The 20879-nt window shown below is 40.6% G+C and overlaps 1 protein-coding gene across 6 annotated transcripts in view; it reads left to right on the top strand.

Annotated features, from left to right (window-relative positions):
* The window catches only part of myt1lb (myelin transcription factor 1-like, b), a 129232-nt gene that overhangs the window by 26758 nt on the left and 81595 nt on the right, over positions 1 to 20879 (top strand). For all 6 annotated transcript variants that reach the window (XM_049595486.1, XM_049595488.1, XM_049595490.1 and 3 more), the window contains one exon: positions 17825 to 17938. The gene's annotated coding sequence lies outside the window, so the exon portion shown is untranslated. The remainder of the gene's footprint in view (positions 1 to 17824; positions 17939 to 20879) is intronic.

Genomic DNA, 20879 nt, shown 5'->3' with positions numbered 1-20879 from the left:
GCCCGCTCACGCATGCACATGTGCACCCACACACACTTAGAGACATGCAGTTGCACCCATGCTCCCATACACACTCTCGCACAGGCACAAGTAGAGACATAACCTACTCTAGAGCCTCAAACATTCAGTACATACCTGTACAGCCACGCTGAGTGTTTTCGTTCTATTCAGACCTATCTCCATTCTCACAGCCATTTGCATAAAAACATCCCACCTTTTCTCAAGCTGTCACCTTGATGTAGCTGCAATATGCAGTGTGATATCAACATAACAAGTTTTCTGACAAGAATCCAGAAATGCACATATACATATTTCACAACAGGTGTTAAGAGAAGTACGGGTGAAAGGAAAGAATGCGTCGAAAGAGCCTGAACACACACAAACAGGCACATACAAGCATACATACACACATACAGTTAGTTCTGTGTGTACGTTTACATATACACACAGTTTGTGTTTGCAGATTATTGTTTTTTCAGCTTGTATTTCAGTGTGGGCATGTGTGCTTGGCGCACTGAGTGCCAAGCTGATAATTATTGAAACGAGCTTATGACTCGCTGACGCTGGTACGACTCTGGCAAGATCTCAGAATAAAATTCATTTACAAGTGCCACATTAAGCACCTGTTTCTTTTCTGAGGATTTGGTATATGTTTTTCAGTGACACTAGGCATGGTTCAATCACTATATTCTCTTATAATGGGATACAGACGAGTGTGTAAGCTGTTGTGTCCAAATAAATGCTGCTGTAATGGGTGCTGTGCTCACTTATTCATCCACTGAGTCAAGATATCAGCTCTGCAGTAGCCAAACAGGTGCCGTGTAGCTGGCATTTTATAGGTCTCTGATAACGTGCAGACATTTGAAACCCTTTATTCCACTTGGATTTTAAGGTTTTCTCTTGAAGGCAGGGATTTGATTGTTGCTGCACATTCATGTAAACATTACTGTAGGACACTTTGGTTAGAGGAGTTCTTGAATTGTGTAGTCTTTGAAATGTTTACAGTATGATTGTTTAAAGGAATTCCTCACCCCCAAATGACCATTTGTATATTGATTACTCACCCTGTGTTACGTTGAATATGTGAAGAAGCCTTGTTTTTCTGGCATGCCTCCGGGGAAGAATCCAAAAATAGAGGAATTAAAGTAAAAGGGGTTTGTGTTTAACAACAAAAATACTAAATCAAAACATCACAACACACCACTCGTGCAGTGTAATCCAAGTCTCATTTATCCAGTTGTGTGCTCAGCACTTCCTAAGCGGACAGCCCTCTCTGACGGGGAATGAACTAAAACTTAAACCTATCTATGCTCTCTTCAAAGCTGGACTCCATTGACAGAAACAGTCATTTCACTTGCAGAACACAGGAGCTGCTGGTCTACCGTTGCCTTGATCAGTTAGTTTGTTTGTGTTATTGTATGACTTCAGTGTTTCAAAGAGTCAGTTCAGATTTACCAAAGTCCCATGATAACACAAACTGTCAATCAAGGCAGTGGTAGACCAGCAGCTCCCATGTTCATTGAGGTAACATTACTGTTTCTGTCAATGGAGTCTGGCTTTGAAGAGAGCATAGATAAGTTTCACTTGTAGTTTAGTCTCCAGTCAAAAAAGGTCTGAGCATTCATCTGGATAAATGAGACTTGACTCACTCACTGCATGAGTTGTAAACAGAGGTTTTGATATAGTTTTGCTGTTGCCAGATGCGGACCCCTATGACCTCAATTAATTAAAAATCTTAACAGTTTTTGGATTCTTCGTTTACCAGAGGCATGCAAAAAAAGCAAAGAACTTTTTTTTCCACAAATTTAATGTAACACATTGTGACAAAGAACATGTTAAGATCCCCCATTGCTCCACAGACCTTTTTTCCCAGCCAACATTCTGACTTGACATAGTGGGAAGTGTGCAAGTGTCACTAATAACATTAACACATCTGATCAGATTCATAGACTTCTTTACTTTACTTATTTTTTTCCTAGACACTTCCTTATTCAAATCACTAAAGCCAGTTGTTTTTACAGAAAGCAATTTTATACACTCAAGGATCAGCTGTCATGTTAAAATAGTAAAAAAAAAAATAAAGGGGATATAGGAAGTAAGAGAGTAATGAAACAACAAAGACCACAGGCTGGACTACACAGCATATTGACCTCAGCCTGCAGCTAGATGCCACTTATTTTAGGGTTTTTGAAGAAATCCAAAATATATAATCCATTAATGACTCAGTGGGTATAGGGGGAAAATGTAGCCTATGCATGAACAATTGTTCACATCTGAATGAGAAGCAGCATGGGATGCCGAGCCTTTAGTCTAATGAATATAAGCCTATGAGACAAATAATAACACCATCAAGTGTGACTCAAAAGTGATACTGAACGATAACAACAATGACCAAACCACGGAAAGTAAATCTAATTTCATGGGCAGCTTTTCTATTTCTCTTCAAATATGTGGAGTAGGGCTGCAACTAATGAATATTTTCATTGTCAATTAGTTCTCAATTAATGGATTAGTTGTCTGGTCTGTGAAATGTCAGAAAATGCTAAGAAATGCCAGTCGGTGTTTCCCAAAGCCAAAGATGACATCCTCAGATGTTTTGTTAACAACCCGAAGATATTGTGTTTACTGTCAGAGAGGAAAGAAGCCAAAAAATATTCACGTTAAAGAAGCAGGAATCACAGACTTTTTACTTTTTTTTCTTCTTGAAAAATTACTCAAACTGATTAATCGATTATGAAATTAGTGGGCGATTAATTTAATAGTTGACAACTCGTGGTTGCAGCTCTAATGTGGAGTGCCTTCTAAATTGGCTGTCTGAGCATTTCAGACAGGGCCGTAGGTAGTGGAGACGGCCCAGTCTGGGGGTGTTTGTGTGTATGTACCTCTGCAATTGGTCTCTGGCTTTCGGATAGCTATTTTGAATTACCGTGTGATTCATTCAAATCGAAACAAATTCTGTCTCATGTTGCCCAACGCCTTTGACTCCCACACTGGAAATATAGGTCCTATTTGAGTGGAGAGTGAGGGGACATTTTCTATTCCGTTCTATTAGGCTGCTATTTTTGGTGCCACAGGATACCCAGTGACTGTGTAGAGCCTTGTCAGTGACGAATGTGTTTGTGTGAGAAACAGGGGTGGGGTGCCTTCCCACAGGAAGATGTGCGTGTGTGTGTGTGTGTGTGTGTGTGTGTGTGTATGTGTCTGTGTTTGAGATGGATGGAATTGGGGGGATATTCAGTGTTTTTCTATCTTGCCTGCAGGACTGTGTGTGTTACAGAGAGAGAGAAAGAGAGAGAGAGACAGAATGTGTGTACAGTGGTGGGGTGTTCTGTCTCTATCTCTCTTTCTGGCTCGCTCGCCTGCGGTGATTCAGTGTGTGTATGCCCATTAGCTTGCCTGAGTGTGTGTATATCTCTGAATGTGAATGTCTGCAGTGCTATGTGAGTGAGTAAGTGTGTGTTTGCCTTCCTGCTTCAGTGCCTATGCTGAGATGCAGCATGCCAAGCTGGGGGTACCTTTGTGTGAGTGCATGTGTGTATGTGTGTGTGCGCCTGCTGTCATCCTGGGGTAAAGCCTCGGGACATATAGGGTCATGTGACAGACAGCCCTATCTATCTATCTGTAGACTGCATCATTGGTATTCTGGGTAGACACTGGTAGCCAAGCAGGGGGTGGTAGAGCAGGGGAAGTAAGGAAAGAGGGAAGAAGTGTGTGTGTGTGTGAGAGAGAGAGAGAGGGAGTGAGAAAAAAGAGATAGAGGGATAAAGAGGGGGATTTTGTGGAGGGAACCAGAGAAAAAAATAGAGACAAGAACAATAGAGCTCATCAGTGCATTGAGACCTGGGTGCAATCAGACACACACATACACACACACACACACACACACACACACACACGCAATGTTTGTACACTGTATACTGGCTTGTGCACTTATAAGCATGCTTGCACATGCACACAAACTGTCATCCAGTCATCCATCAGTAATGTTAAATGCAGGCATTGCACACACACACATCCTATATACATACACACACAGCAACGTCCTTGCCAATTCATAAGGGAGGTCTGATATGAATAACGAGAAGGACGATGCCATGAGGACTAAATGTTGGAAAATGTCATCCACAGCGACACAAAAGGAGCTGTTTCATTAGCCAGGGCAAAGCACTCCAACACAGCATAGTTTATCATAGCTTAGGGTTAAACTCTCATCTGATGTGCTAAAAGACAGCTAACCTTCAAAGACGCTTCGCCATCCTTTTTACTGCATAGATACTGCAAACAGCCTCTCCTGATTGATCCCCTTGTCTGTCTAGTGAGGAAAGATTGTATATGCCTTGGCTGTAAATAAGTATTCAGCCTTCATTGACAGACGGCCACATGCAGGGGTATCAGTTCGCTAACCAAAGGCCCAGGATCTAATATCATTTGCCAGCAAAACATTCAGATCTGCTTATATCGAAATTTCCGAGGACAAGTGGAGCAATGAGTGATGACTGAGGAGATGTTATTTTATTATTGGTCAGTCTGATGAATTGTTAGACCTCAGGGTTTCCATTATTTATGGACACTTGTGCCCCTTGGGTAAACATTTTAGGTGCATTGACAAAAATCTCAGGCACAGGAAATGTTTAATTTTCAATAGCATTTATCACATCTGAATCAGAGGCCAATAACAGTGTGTGTTTTCGTGTTAAATAACAAGATGCCGTACATTATTTTTCAACTGTTAAATGTTCTGCTGTCACAATTGTTTAATAGCCAAATATAAGGGAACCTAATAAAAGTGTTTATGGTATGTGTTTATGTACAAAAATTATTATAAGCCATAATATTATTACCTGATTTCTGGAGACTCAAGTTTGGTACATGTTGGGTAATAATCTGAGTTAATCTGATACCTGATGTCATTTAAATCCCTCGTCAAAGCTAGTATTTTGGTTTATCATTCGTTTATCTTTCAGAAAATCAGATGCTCAGCTCTGTGACTCAAATGTACCAATAAAATATGAGAAGCATAAGATGGGGTTAATATCTATGGAGAGTCTGTCTTGCAGAAAGCACACCGACCAGGCACCACCAAATGCACATTTTGGCTTTTGTGAGGTCAGTCACAAAATTAACCTTAACAGCAACCATAATCTGCAGATGACAATTTTGGTCATTCTAACCAGTGAAAGTGACACTCAGTACTGGGTAAAAATGAAGCTTACTACCTGAAAGCTTTGTAGTTTTAATATGAGACAGAACAAAAGGTAGTCAATGGTTCTGTGATACATAACACATATCAAATGTTTGCTACATTAGACGGTTGTAGTTTTCATTGGATCATGAACCTTTACCTGCAGTCACTGTGAACAGTTAAATCAGTCATATGCTGTCAATAACCCTGCAATACCAAAACATCCACTGCTCCCATCATAGACTATAATTTTACAGTTTTTAATGCACATTTTTTTAATGTGTAGGCTACATATCATCTGTTACTGTAAATAAAAATCCTACATGCTGTATATATAATATATAGACATCTATACAGTCTATCTATATGCAGTCAATATTTATTTCTTTGCACTGTTTGTATATTTTACAGCTAACAGAACCCTTGACTTGTAGATGTTCAATTGCTATTGTTGGTCATTTATGCTTTATATACACATCTCTTGAAAAATAGCAAAATACTCACACAACTTGCTGTGATTAACTGCTATTAATCACTTTTGAAAACATTTATTAAACATAAAATCACAAAATAAATGCAGAATCAACACAAAGGAAGAGTACTTGAATTCAGATACTATTGTTTAATAGCATCTTTTTAACCGCTGAACTACAGATTTCCAATAAAAACCATCAAGGCCATCAAAATCAACTGTCAGCTTTAAAGGCATATTTCATATTCACCACCAGAGAAAGATTGCAGATTTCCTTCTTTATCAGTGAAGTGTGCTGTGACGCCCAAGTACTTGTCATTACTCAGATGATCCCCTGTGAGAGCAACGTCCTTTGCTCACTCAAGCATGTTCATCCTCCATGCATTGCCTTTTTACAAAGTGTGTATTCTTGGCACTATGGTTCTTCTTGAGGGCAGATCATGCAGTTCAAATAATTTCCCTTAGTTCGTTGTCTTCTACTTTGATAATTTGGCGACATTTTTTAGCTATTCATTTAGACAAAGAATTTATTTTCCTTCTCATCTACATGTTTGGATATTCACCCACAAATAACACACTGTTGTATTTTAGATCGCGAAGCCCTGCAGTTTTGGTAGGGTGTTTTGCTTTCGGGTGTTATGTCAAAGATGAATTACTTCTGTGGTGATTTAATTTGGCTTTGGGGTGCCCCAGTAGTCTACCTGGTAGAGTGAGTGCCTCAGTACTAAGGCTGTGGCCAAAGACTCCAACATTGTCCTTATCCATCTTCAGCCAGGATGGTTCAACGGCACACGCCACATAAGCCACCACAGGAAGTCAATAAAATTCAGCTGCGTTTAATTTACTTTTTTTTTTTTTTTTTTTTTTAACATGCTTAATATTTTAAATTAATTGCACAAATGACCACCATAATTTTGACAGCACTAATTTATACACCCTTTTTCACACACTTGTGTACACACTAGTCCTTTCTAGTCTTTACTTTTATTTGTCCTGCTTGTCCTGATTGTTTTTGCTCCTAGCTCTTATATCTACTTCTGTGTAACTACATGAGAGCGATGCAAAAATACAAACAAACATAAAAAAAACCCAGAGCCAAATTCTTTGTCTTTGTTCACATACTTGGCCGATAAAAGTGATTTTGATTCTTATTATTTACTGAGTGACAGAACTCAGTGTGCCTCAGCCCAATTGTTAAATGTGTTTTTCACGTTTATGCTTTAATTGCCATTCACACATTCAAGAAAAATGCCTGCACTTTGAAGGCCTGGCATACTGCAGGTCACCCTACTACAAACTCTGACAGTATCTTAAACACTCCCTGACAGCATCATGTACAGCAGCAGCATGAATAGTGTCTTCTATAGGTGCAGGTACCGTACTGTTTGGTGTTTTCCTGTGGCTATTTCAGGTCTCGACTGTCTCACTCCACAACCTTGGTGTTCTATAGCTGCTGGGGATGAGAGATGGTGTTAACACTCTAAAGGCGTAAATCACCTCTCTCTCTCTCTCTGTATCTTGCTCCCCCTCACTCTCTCTCTCTCTCTCTCGCTCCCTCTCTGCAATGTTGTTCCCTTCACTCGCTATCTGTGCTGAGAGGTGATTGGAGTCTTCCCAGTCTGATAATGGGCCACATATACACGCTCTCACACACATACACACACACACCTTTTTACAGCCACAGAGCAGAGAGAGAAGGAGACTCATCAAGTAATTAAGGCCCTGGCTCTCCCTTGGAAATTAAAGGAATGGCCCTTTGCTCTCCTCTCTCCCTCTCTCTCTCTCTCTGTCTGTCTCTCTCTTCCTCTTCCTGCTGGGCTGATTGCTGTCTGGCTTCTCTCCTCACCTGAGTATTTCACTCTCTCTCCCAGGCAGCCAACCCATAGTGCATTGTGCTGGTGATTACCCCACTGTGGGTAATTGCGGCAGTGGTTCGCTCAATGTTATTTCCCCCCACTCTCTGCCCTTACAGAGGAGGAGGCACCTCCCTCGAGAAAGCAGAGGGGTGGAGGGGGGTGTGCTTTTAGCTATTTGTATGTATGTGTGTCTCATTGGGAGGGGCAAGTTAATAATGAACGCACTGAATGTGTTCCTGTGTGCATTGTATGTATTTATTTTTACTTCCTTGAGTAGGCGTCATCTGTGTGTGTGTGTGTGTGTGTGTGTGTTTGTGACTACAGTGAAGCCCAGCAGGTCATGCACACGGTCAGTTCCATCTCTCATGTCCTTGAAGAGAAATGCAGGTCAGAAAACTGCTTTTACCTTGGCTCACTCTTCCTCTTTGATAGGAGCAGGAAAGTCATGAAGAGCCAGTCCACTTCACTACCTGACAGCTTCTCTCACCCTTGAACCTCAGTGTCTCCATATTTTGTGGGAGAAATTCAGACCAGCAGATAGATTCATTTTTTTTAGCTGTTGTAACAAAAAGCATCCAACAGGTAAATGTGATATGTGATATTGATTTAATATGGACTGCTCTGTGGTTAGCTCTGTGTTTGTCTGCCTATGCATCCTGGCTTGACCTACCCAGAGAGAGCTGCCTGCAGCCCCACAGCCCTCAATAAGATAAGCAGGTATAGAAAATAGAAGGTTAGATGGATGACAGTGAGCAGTGTGACAAAATGAAAGAAGGCAGGTCCATTCCAGAGGCTGCATTGTCAGGACAGCTTTTCCATTTTTTTAACGAAAGCAGCTCTGGTCTAATTACTGAATTTCTTGATATTTACAGAAATAAATAATAACAGCATCTTATTTTTTGAAAAGAAATTGTCATTGCCTTACATTTATCCTGCAGTATATCTAAAGTACTTAGTACCCAGCTGTAAACATTGCCTATTTTATGACTTACTAAATAAATAGATAAATTAATTAATTAATTAATTTGCTTACCACCCTCATTATTTAATGAGGAAATTTTATTTACTGGTAGTAGATGTTTGATTTTGGAGAGCGATGTTGCCAATGGACAGTGAAAATTTGGAGCTACCTAATCATGTTCAAACTCAAAAGTGTTGAATGCTGGATACATAAACAAGATATTAAGCATGAAAACTCACAAATACAAACAGTGAAATACATAAATGAGCCACTAATAATAATAGAAACAAACTGCAGCTGGAAGGGCTTTAAAGAAAATTACACGTACTGAGTGCTTTGCATGATGAAAAATAGGGATGGGTATTGTTAAGATTTTAACGGTACTACTACTCTTATTGGCACTGCTTATCGATCCGGTATTTTAACGGTACTCTTATCGATACTTTTTGAGGAAGAAAAAAACAAATTAAGAACATAAATTGCTTTATTTTCTCAATTCTCATTATGCAACAAAATAGTTTTTAACGAAACATTTTACTTTTTACAACTTGAAATGTAAAATACATAAAATAATAGTGTTGTCACGGTACCAAAATTGGGACCCACGGTACGATACCAGTGAAAGTATCACGGTTCTGAGTAGTATCACGATACCACAGCAAAAATGAGGCAGATGTGCCTTTTGTTATTTATAAAAAGATAAATCACTTTTCTATAATACATCACTGATATTTCAATGGAATAAATTACTTATTGACTTATTCATACTTCAAAAACAGGAATACATATTCCTGTCTGTGTCTGTGACCCCTGTTCAACCCACAACCAACAGGATTCTGCTGCTGGTTGAAATCTGTACTCGCGCAGCGTGCTCCTGAATGATTTCTTTTACTTGCACAACACTATTTTTAGTCGCAAATGCAGTAAAATGCTCGCACTCTAGAGTTCTGTAGAAAACAAATCACTGTAGCATATATAAACAAATCTAGCCTACAAGTAAAAATATTAGGTATTCTAGGTATGTTAGGTATTCTAGGTATTTTATATTTTATTTTTATCTGAAAAAGACACAAATAAAATCCCAAAGCTGAAACCCTATTTAGTAAATAGGGTCGCAAAATAGCTAATGGTTATTAACGCCACGTGTTGGCTGCTAGCATAATGTTACAAACCTGGACTGGACGTAGATGAACTAGCTAGGGGTGCACGATAACTATCGGGCCGATAATTATCGGGCCGATAACAGGAATTATTACGTCATTCCGATAAGTCCGATATCATGACGAATAGCCCCGATAACATATATAATTTTGTCAGCACGGCAGTGCCCCGCTCCCACTATGAGAACTGAATGACCTGCAGTGAATGCTGCATTCAAGTGACGTCGGCATAATCAGAAAAACTCTTTCTGACTGGGAAAATTCAAGAATACCCCCTCATGTCAGAAAACAATTCGTTAACTCAGTCATAATTTCACACAGACGTGCACACTCTCTCTCTTTCACACACACACACACACACACACACACACACACAGATGCGCACACTCTCACTCACACTTTGCATGGTATACTGGTACCAACGGTAGACCGCGGCACTAAAGCTCCACAGTACATATCAGTGTTTCCGCTACATTCATTTAGCAGCGGCGTGTCGTCGCTGCTGCTCCTTCAAAACATTTTTGCAAATGCACCACCACTCTGAGACATCTGTGCACTTGCACAGCGCAGCAGCCAGTATAGTGAGGAGAGCAGCGGTGAGGGGAGTGGGGAGTGGGGGAAGGCTCCTATTTAGGGATGCACCGAATATATTCGGCCAAATATTGCAAAAAAACACACATTCGGTATTCGGTGGAATAAGTGAAAAGCAAGGCCGAATAATAGCGGCGTGTTTTGATAACGCAATCAAACAGTGTGCGGTGACAGACAGAGTAAAATGTCGGCAGTGTGGCGACAAACAGTAACGGCGAATCCCGCCGGTTGTGGGTTGAACGGGGGTCACAGACACAGACAGGAATACGTATTCCTGTCAAATATGGCGGCACATTATAACGGCTTACCGGCGAAGAAGTCCGGCTCCAGGTGAATAACTTGTTGTCATGACTGCCCAAAAGTACCTGAACAGCTGAGCCATGGCGGCATGTGGCGTATCAGAGGAGAAACTTTAGGGACTGTTCGTTACTTATGAAGGGACTTGTCATGGGAGGAGGGTGGCTGGTTGATTCTTATTTAATTTATTTATTTTATTTTGATCCCCCCTATGTTCATCACTCATTGATGCTGTTTTTGAAGTATGAATAAGTCAGTAAGTAATTTATTCCATTGAAATATCATTGATGTATTATAGAAAAGTGATTTATCTTTTTATAAATGACAAAAGGCACATCTACCTCATTTTTGCTGTGGTATAGTGATACTGTCACTGGTATCGTACCATGGGTCCCAATTTTGGTACCGTGACAACACTATCTCAAACACACACAGACTCTGTGTCTCTGTCTCTCTGTCTCTCTCTCTCTCTCTCTCTCTCCTAATAGGAGATAAAAGAACAACTGAACCCCATTTACCTTCGTGAAAAGGTATTCATTTGAATGGAACCATAAGCCAAAATTCTTTAAACTTATTTTTTTGTTATTATGGAATGCACTTTTTCAGTTTGTTTACATAGGCAAGTCTAACTTGTTCAGTGCAATCATTTTCTATATGTATTTATTTTTTGACCTTCTGGAATGAACTTTTTCAGTTTGTAATCCCGATGCATGTATTTGCATCAGTTCAAGAGACCTTTATTTTTATATCAGTAAGTAATGCACCTTATTTAAATTGATGTTCATTTGAGATACCAAATAGTTTTTTTGTTTGATATCTTTTCGAAAATGTTTGAGATGCTTGCCAATAGTTTTTCATTGGAAAAAATAAATATCTCTTCATTTAAAGAGTCATAACTGTTTTGGTTTTGTTCATAGTATTGATGTCATGATCTTAGGTATATATATATATATATATATATATACATATATATATAAAATATATATGTGCGTGCGTTATTGGTTATCAGTTATCGGTATCGGCCTTTAGGAGCTGAAAGTTATCGGTTATCTGTATTGGTTTAAAAGAAAAGTTATCGTGCATCCCTAGAACTAGCTGTGCTAGGGCAGTCAAACACTGTACATCTTTCTGTCTGAATAAGATGCACTTTTGCAAGGTGTTTTGACAAATTACTAGTGTTGCCGCCCTCACACGCAAAACATTTGTCACACTTGTGACAACGCGCTGTGTCTGCATCAACTCTTGTAATGTAAAGCCACACTTTTGACCATTTGGCTCTCTCCGCCATCGTTATCTATCTAAAGGTAGGCTATGAGCTTGAGTTGGTGTATGCGCTGTCTTGTGTGTGTGTGTGTGTGTGTGTGTGTGTGTGTGTGTGTGTGTGTGTCACTGGAACAACAGCCCCGCCCCCCGCTCTCCACTCACACATAGCAAGCAGCCAGGGTGAGCAAGACAGATCTCTCGTCTTCAGGGAGAATAGCGAAAATTATGATACTATGACGGATAATTGACGGAGTTGGTGAGATAAATGTGCAAGATAACGTTTGTCTTGTAAAAAACAAAAAAACAAAACAAAAACGCAACTGCTCCAGTACCGATAGCAGAACCGTTAAGGTCAGAGCTTATCAATACTGCGATCTTGAAGAATGTAGCCCCGGGGCTCATTCAATACCGGTGTTTGGTACCCATCCCTAATGAAAAGTAAATAAGTGATAAATAAGTGAAATATTTTGATATATAATTAAATTGAGCTTCTGTTTTTTTTCATCATTGTTATTTTCCTTAATTTTCATTTAGTCATTTTTCTTTCATTTAAAATGTCTTCTTTCAAAAATCTGGTTTTATGTCACATTGGCATTTTTCCCAGTGACTCTTTTATTTCATAGCGCCCACTTTCCATGACAGCAGACTTTAAAACCCCTTCAATTTTCAACCGACTAAATGCCTCAAATCTCTTTTAGCAGGACTTAACAACTGCTGCCAGGTTTTGCCAGCTACAATAGCTCTTGTTTGCAAGGGCAACAGCAATGTCAAAGTAAACTCTATCAACAAACTAGATGCTACTGTAAATAGATGCGGTGCAGAAGCACAAAAAATAATCTCTGCTTGCATGTAGTTTAGCAGAGCTATATGCCACCCGTCTGAGACAGGTTGGCTTGTGAGCGCATTAATTCACATCAAACTGAACAGCCAGTGTAAGCAGCAGAGGCTGCCTTGTTAATTGAGCAGTGATGTGACGTGTTGAAGATGTTGCTTAGAGAATGATAAACAACTTTTCAGAGAGTTAAAAGATTTTCACATTGGTTGCAATAGCCAACAGGAGCTAGCTGGCTAGATGGCAGCACAGATCTGACCTCGCTAAGAGAAACTTGGGGTCTAGGCAGGAAACTGAGGGCCAGGCATTGGCGACAACCCACTGTCATGAAAAGTGGCTTTAGGAAAAATGCCATTATGACTTGAAAATGATTTTGACGTAAAAATGTCTATAATGAAACCACTCAATAGTTAAAAACAGTTTTAGGAAACTGGGTTTCACATGCTTTCTGTTGTATTTTCTCTCTACTCGCAAGAGGATTTGTTGGGAAAAATCTTGCAATATTAAAGTTGTCTAGATGCAGGGTCATGGGATTTCTTCCACTGGTTTCTGCTGTATCACTGTTTTGACAGTGTGGTCAGTGTAATGCCTCAGTGGGATTTAGAGGGTTGGGGTGGTTTAGTTCAGGGATATAGTGGATCAGGTCTTTTTTATAAACTGAAACCCTTTTGAATTACTAACCTCTGTGCTGTCTGGGCATGGAGAGACTCCTAGACAGACACTCTGAACAGACTGCCAGCTGAAATAATAAAAAATAGTCAAAATATGGCATGAAGCATGGAAATGGATCTGCTCTCTGCACACCTGGACAAATGAAGACCACTCTTGTTGCATTAGGAGATAGAGGGGTGTGGGCCCGAAATGATACCTTTAAGTTAGAAATGATAATGTGTACTGCTTCTTATCTGTTACCTTAGTCTGTGTTTGCAGTCCAGTCCAGTGGAAGCATTGATTTCCACAGGACAGTGTGAGGAGGAATAGATAAAGCTGCCAGCGGGCTTTATTATCTGACCAATCCCATCTCCTGCTCTCTGGCTAATCAGACCAGCTAACAAACAGACCATCACCCAATAAACACACATGTACACAAGCGGACATTAATTTAGGTTCACCTCATCAACTTATCTTGTTCTCTACTTGGATTCCATCACGCCCCTCTTCTCACCTCACCATTTGTTTCCCTGAGAGGCTGGCCTTCGGACCACTTGCTTGCTTTGCAGTATTTTGGGGGACCTAAATATTTTATTTACATACATGGGGAGCATGAGGTGGTTTGAGGATCTTCCATACTGTACTCAGCAAAGGAAAGACAGCAGTCCTTTTCTCACCTCAGTCTGACATCCATCAAACACATGTAGCTATACTCTGACAATGCTAGTTTCAGCAGCAGCACGAGGGCATTCAGGCTAAGAAATCATAGTCGCTACTTCACCTCAACTGTGTGTATGTGTGCGCATATGTGTGTGTGTGTGTGTGTGTGTGTGTGTCAAAGAGGCAATGGACAGGCACAGAAAAGAACACAGGATATGGAACAGAGAGAGGGAGAGCAATAGAGAGTGAGATTTCATCTCCTCTCTGCCTGTACACATATCTGCTAGAATGTAGGTCAGGCAGCCCCAGTCACTCTCAGAGCCTCGGAGAAAGAGATTGCTGTGTGTGTATATGTGTGTGTGTGCATACACATCACATGAATAAAGCATGTGTCTCTCTTGTAATATGCGCTTATTTGTGTGTGCCCTTTGTCCTCATGTGCCATACGTGTGTTTCTTTGTAAAGACGGGTGTGATTTTGTGTTCCGTGTGTGTGTGCACGTGAAATGCCTGTCATGTACAGTATGTGTCATAGAAAATGTCACAGCGGGCATCATAGCCCACTTTCCATACTGCAGTGTACATAACCAATACAATAGGGTTTTCATTACAGTTGTGTGTGTGTTTGTGCCAGGCTATTTACAGTGTGTATCCTGGCTTTGATAGATATAGGAGCCCAGTAGAGGGCAGGCATAGTCCCCTGTCATTCTCCAAGGAAAAGACTATGAGAAAATCACACACACTTGTAGGATTCTTGGCTGAAAAGAATTCTACCAGTCCTTGGTATATATTCCTTTATATTCCTTTGTAACTCAGGAGAAGAATGAAGTGCAACACACACCGCCGCCGTACGCCGCGCGTCAAAACGCCCACCTCCATTATATTCTATGAACCAACCCACACTGGCGCCGGCCGACGCGCCGCGCCGCTCTGCTTCAGCCCACTGCTCTATCTCCAGCGCGGCCAGCGCTCATGGCGGTGCTGCGAGAAGAGCCTTTTATGTATGTCTCTTCTCGTAGGATCAACTCCGGTTGTTTCAAATTTTTAATAAGACGATTTTGATAAGAAACTCACCCGTGAAATTCAAGTTGTTGTTGCCTCAAAGTTTTTCCTCTTCTTCTTCTGTTACTAGCAGTTGGCAACCGTTGGCAACTACTGTAGGTACAGCCACCTAGAGGGCTGGGGTGGCAAATACATGTTGACGGTGCCGCTGCGCGCCGCTGCCAGTGTGTGTTGGGAGGCGGCCCTTGACGGCCACAGCGCCGCGCCGGCGGCGGTGTGTGTTGCACTTAAGAATAGCTTGAGTACGTGTGCATCTATAAATGACTGTTTACATGTGTGATTGTATAAACCTTGAGATAGCATGTATGTTTGCCTTCCTGTGAGTGTGCTACCATTGCTATTGAAGGCCCATTCTTCCCTTACTGTGCTCTGTCTGTCACTGTCCTTGGTGCTGAAATGAACAGACCAGCATCATTGCACATTGGCTGGAGTACCATACACAAACACACATTAAATACAACCACACTGAATACTACCAAAGCGTGCTGTATTGTTCAATAGTGCAACATCTTCTGCTGTTTTCTAGTTATACTCTTCTTGCTTGTTATTTTTCATTTGTCTTTTTGTCTCTGTTTCTTGTCCTCCCCCCTTTTTTTTCCCGACACACGCACACACACACACACACACACACACACACACACACACACACAGAGTCAGAGAGCCGTGATTTGTCATCAGCCTCCACATGAAGACCTTCATCAGAGGACAGACCCATCACTTACACCCTGATTATAATGACCAATGGGCAAGGGATGAGTGTGTGTGCGTGTATGTGTGTGTCATGCTATGGGGTAAAAGCAGTTAGAAGTATATCACAAATGTGCCAGAATATATATGGATCTATATTTTTTCTAGCTACCCTTGCCCAAAAGCACTTTGACTTTGTTTTACCACCAAGGGCTCAAAATACCATGTGCATATGCATGGTGGTCCACATAAAATAAACAAAAGACAAAATAAAGCAGCACTGTAAAAGACTGTGGTTATGCCAGCTGCAACCGCCACACCGTGGTGAAGTTCGTTTTAAGTCGACTGACTTTCTCTCCAGACCCACTGGTGTGTTCTTACCTAGTTTTATCCGATGTTGACAGCAGGAGGACAGGCAGTTCACCTTCCAGCCCTCCGTTTGACTGCAGGGGGCAGACTGAGGGATCGTCAATGTATTACTCTTTAAATAAGACAAAGCCAATGTTTGTTCAACACCGTCATGCTGACTTGTCAATATTAGTGAAAATTATGGTTAAAAACTTATTCTGAATTGGTCTCATGCAGCACATGTATTTTCATTGTTAATGTGTAGTGTAATTATTTTTAAATAGATTTTAATAGAAAATACTGGCACTCTAATATGAAATGTCTCCTAGAGACTCGGATTTACTACCAAAATGTATCATTATTCAAGACACACAGGAGACACCTCTTCATATGGGATTTAGTGCTTCCTCTAGAAGAAAAACAGTCACCAAAGATGTTGAAATTTGATGAAGAGAAAATTTGTGTCCATATTAGGTCTGCTAAGAAGCTGCTCAAGTGTTACTTTGACCATATAAAATGTGTGGCCATGGTGGAAGTGTGAATAAAGAAGGATAAGAGCGCCAAATGGTGCAGTGAAAACATTTTTGGTGCAGGTAAAAAAAATGGTGCATGTCCACAGAAAAGGTATGTCAGGCTCTACTGCCCTTTTTTTCTGAATGAAAATGTTTTCTGGGTGCAGCTGTGGCTATAATCAAATTCAGACCACATTTTGACGCCATTCTTAAAGACATTAAAGACATAGTCGTAAAACGAAAATATAGTGTGAGTGGCCCATTGTTTGCGCTATCCCCTTACAACTCACTCACGCTGTTTCCAGCTTGGCCACACTCAAGATTCACTCTACAAAGAAAGTGGACATAAAAAGGTGAAAAAACAGAGGTGTGTGTGTGTGCGTGTGTGTGATGAAGGGTAAAAAAGACCCCCTGCTGGTTCAAAGCAAAGTTCGCTTATGCACAAAACCACCACCGCTCCTTTTACGTAAGGCACAACAGGCACTCTGAGTACTTGCTGTATGCCTATGGTTGTGTTTGTCCTGAGGGACCAGCTATTGTTTTGATTTAAGCTGCTTTGAAATAGGTTGGGAATAGCTGCTTGTGTGTGTGTGTGTGTGTGTGTGTGTGTGTGTGTGTGTGTGTGTACATGTTATGGGCCGTCTGGTAGGCTCCCTATGGGGGCCTTCATTCTTTGTGATGGTCCCTATACACCATCAACACCTCATCTGTTCTTTCCCATACGTTCTCTCAATTAGCTGCACCGGATGGAGAGACACAAAGACAGGCAGAGTGTGCAGGCTGTGTTTGAGTGCATATGTTCATTCACACCACCATCTCTTCCCTCTCTGTCTTTATCATTTTCTCTGTCAAAGGTTATTTTACCTTTTTTTTTTTTTTTTGACAGAGTAGGACATCAGCCCCTTTACTCACTCCTCTCCCATCTTCCACCTCTCTCCCTCCCTTCTCCTCTCCTCCTCTAACTCAGCAAAGGATGGCGAGCTGAGGAGAGAAATCATGGAGGCAGGCACGGATCATTAGCTATATTTGTCCCCACTTCCTGCAGAAGATGATAGATCTAGCTAATTACCCCATGTTGCCAAGCCTATCGCACACGACAAGCGGCCGTCGTTATGGCGGAAATCAACGTTCGCTTGGCGTGTGCCGCATAGCTGATGATATATGACTATTCATGAGCCCAGAGTCAAAGGAGAGGAGGAAATTTCAGATCCTGTCATGGGTGTATGTGAATGTGATTGTTTTGGAAATGATTTTAATGATGCACCGTCTTCTTCTTCTTCCCTCTGTGTAGAAAATGAGTTTGGAGGAGACGTGGTGAGCCGTTCCTCTCCAGCTGAACGTCAGTAGGTCACGGTGGAAGCAGAGGTCTGGACCAAAGAGCTGTCTCAACCCCAAACCCTTTCAGGTAGTGACGCACATCCTGTTGTCCACTTAATACTGTTCAAATGTCTTTTGATCAAGTTCACAAACTGCTTCCAGTGCAGACTTGGCAGATTTGTGTCCGTTTTGATGAACAAATGCTTGATTAACATTATAGCTTTATTTAAAAACAAACATAACACCTTCTATCTTTTCTCTCTGTTTTGTAATGGATCAGTGAAGCAGCCAGGCTCCTGATAAAGCTATTTTAAAGTTAATGCTTGATATAGTTAATGTCCCTAATTAAGCTATGTTAGCTATTTACAGATATACAGATAATTATTTTTGTTTAGAGGAAAAATTCTGTCCACTTGACCTTCATTTTACAAAATATCTCCCTCCACATTGAACACAAACATGACCCCAGACGCTCACCATGATGGCTATCCCTTTTTTTTATAACACCTACTTGAGATCTCATCACGAATGAAGGAGCTCACTCAGAGATATGAGTTCTGCGCTGGACATATGAATGTATCCCTTCCACTCTTAACTGACAACAACCCCACTCTCTGATTTGACTGGGCCTGGGTGCAGTAGACAGCTCTGGTTATCCGTGAAGTGGTGCAGAATGACTAAGTTTAAGAGTAAAGTAGTCAAGCAGTGCTAACAAAACATAAATAAATCAGAAGTCAGCCATTGTTGTCATTGTTTCTGATGCATGGCTATTACACAGTGCAACAATGGGCATGCGTGAACTGAGGAGATGATCCGTTTTACATGTCCTCAAAAACACAATGTAACCAGAGTTTTGAAAAATCTGTACATTTAAGTAGGAGGCATTTTCCAAAATCTCTTTATTCATGCAAAACTCTGTTAATGTGTTGACAAGGGACAGAAACCTATCCGTTTTTAAAAATATCTGTATTTGTGTAGTGAGGGCCTAAAGCTAACACTTGATGAAGCTAACACCTAGCTACGTCCAGCCATCAAAAAATGGAGAGAAAACAAACAGAAGGCATTTCTGTTATTTATGACTGTGTTAAAATGAATCTGTAAACATGCGTTTGTCCGTCAGAATAGACACAAATCTGACAGAAAGACACTGGAGTGTAACGTTATGGAGTTTTTGAAATATTTCATGTTGTTAGTCAGAGTTGGTCACTTCAGCAATACCTCATCAATATATATTAGTTACATTTCCCTTTAATTCTCAGTGCATGGCTGCATCATCAATGTTCATTTATGTTTTTTTGAATGTCCTTTTTTTAATTGTAGTGGCCTTGTCTGTTCTTACTGTGGCATTCAGGTACTATTTTATTTCCAAGTTTGAAACACAACTGTACTGAATTGGAAAGAGTAACATGGGGGATAGATAGATAGATAGATAGATAGATAGATAGATAGATAGATAGATAGATAGATAGATAGAAACAGATCAAAATGAAATATGTGACAATATAGAAATATAAAATATATACAAAAATAAGCAGTATTAAAATCTAAAATATACAAGAGAAATATACAGTAATAAAATAAATATATCAAAATTGCAGGAGTAAAAAGAGAACATCAGTTATATACACCACACAGTGAGAAGTGAGGTAGAGGTTGTAAAAATGTGTAGTATAGCTAACAAGATCTGTAAGAGCAAAAAAAATGTTCAGGGGGGGATTCTGCATTTAATCTGAACTTGCCTAAATGGCAGGGGAACCCTTGTTCATGAAGGTCTCCCATAGTTTTGTTGTTAATTATTGGTAGAAGCCCAGATGAAAAGTTTCCACGACCTGCATGTTTGGTAATATGAAATCAATTTTTTAATGTGTTAAATATGATGGTGTTTTTTTCTACTGACCGCCAATACAAACCTGTTTCTAAAGTGGATAAAACATCTTACTTCCAATAGCAGTTTAGTTCATTCTTTCTTCTCCATGAATGCTATGACAGGCAAGTTTTCAAAGATAAAATGTTTGAGATAAAAGGCAATCAAGCTCAATAGAATCAAGATTTTACAAAAGGAAAAGTATCCAACATGATCCACTCAGGCTATATGGCAATCATGTAAGCAACAATCACAGACCCTGCACATCCTGCACTGTGACAGCTCTCTGTCGTCACTGGACCAGCTGATAAATTGTCGTATTGTATTCTGATCACAGCTTTTTCACACTCTAACCATTTTAGAGCCGTGCACTGCTGCCATCACCCACCAAAGCCATTTTCCATACTAGTTAGGAGTCACTCCCCAGATTTTAGTCTCTCTTTCTGTCTCCATCACTCTCGCTCTCTTTCTCACTCTGACTGTCAGCGCCCACTCAGATGCTATCTCCACAGCCCTTCACACTAATTCAAATGCACTTAGCATCGGTTTGGCACACATGTTTACTGTCACTAGATGATGCATGGCGTAAATACCTATTTGCAGTGAAATTTGATAGTGCCAGAGCAGTTTTGGTGGCTCCCTACCGCCACACTGTACAGAATACGAATGTGAGGGTAGGAGTGTGCGTGCGTGTGTGTGTGTGTGTGTGTGTGAGGCGGAGTGTGGGTTGGGCGCCATATGCCTGAAACGCATTCTCCCAAAACTTCAAGGTGAAAACAAAGGGAAACTGATAACGATGTGAATTGTTGTGACAGATGTCTGAGCACACACCACCACCACCACCACCACCACCACTAAAATGATAAACACACACACACACACACACACACATACAAAATGCTTGTTCTGTGTCTCAGTGCATATTACAATAATCGCTGCATTTCTTATCATGTGTAATTCCCAGCAATATCCCACTTCTTTATCAAACAGCAAGAACCTTCTTCTTGTTTGTGTACGCAATTTGTCTGTGTCTGACGGCATTCCTGTGTCCTATGTAATGATGAAGACACCTAATAATAGGCACCGCCACTTTAATTTCCAAAGAAGAGATTTACATATTGTTTTCATTTTGATGCAGACTGTACAATCAATACCAACACAAACA

This window comes from Epinephelus fuscoguttatus, linkage group LG14 (assembly GCF_011397635.1).
Source record: "Epinephelus fuscoguttatus linkage group LG14, E.fuscoguttatus.final_Chr_v1".
In the NCBI taxonomy this organism is placed as follows: domain Eukaryota; kingdom Metazoa; phylum Chordata; class Actinopteri; order Perciformes; family Serranidae; genus Epinephelus; species Epinephelus fuscoguttatus.
The sequence above is the reverse complement of the archived record's forward strand: the minus strand, read 5'-3'. Positions and strand labels throughout refer to the sequence as shown.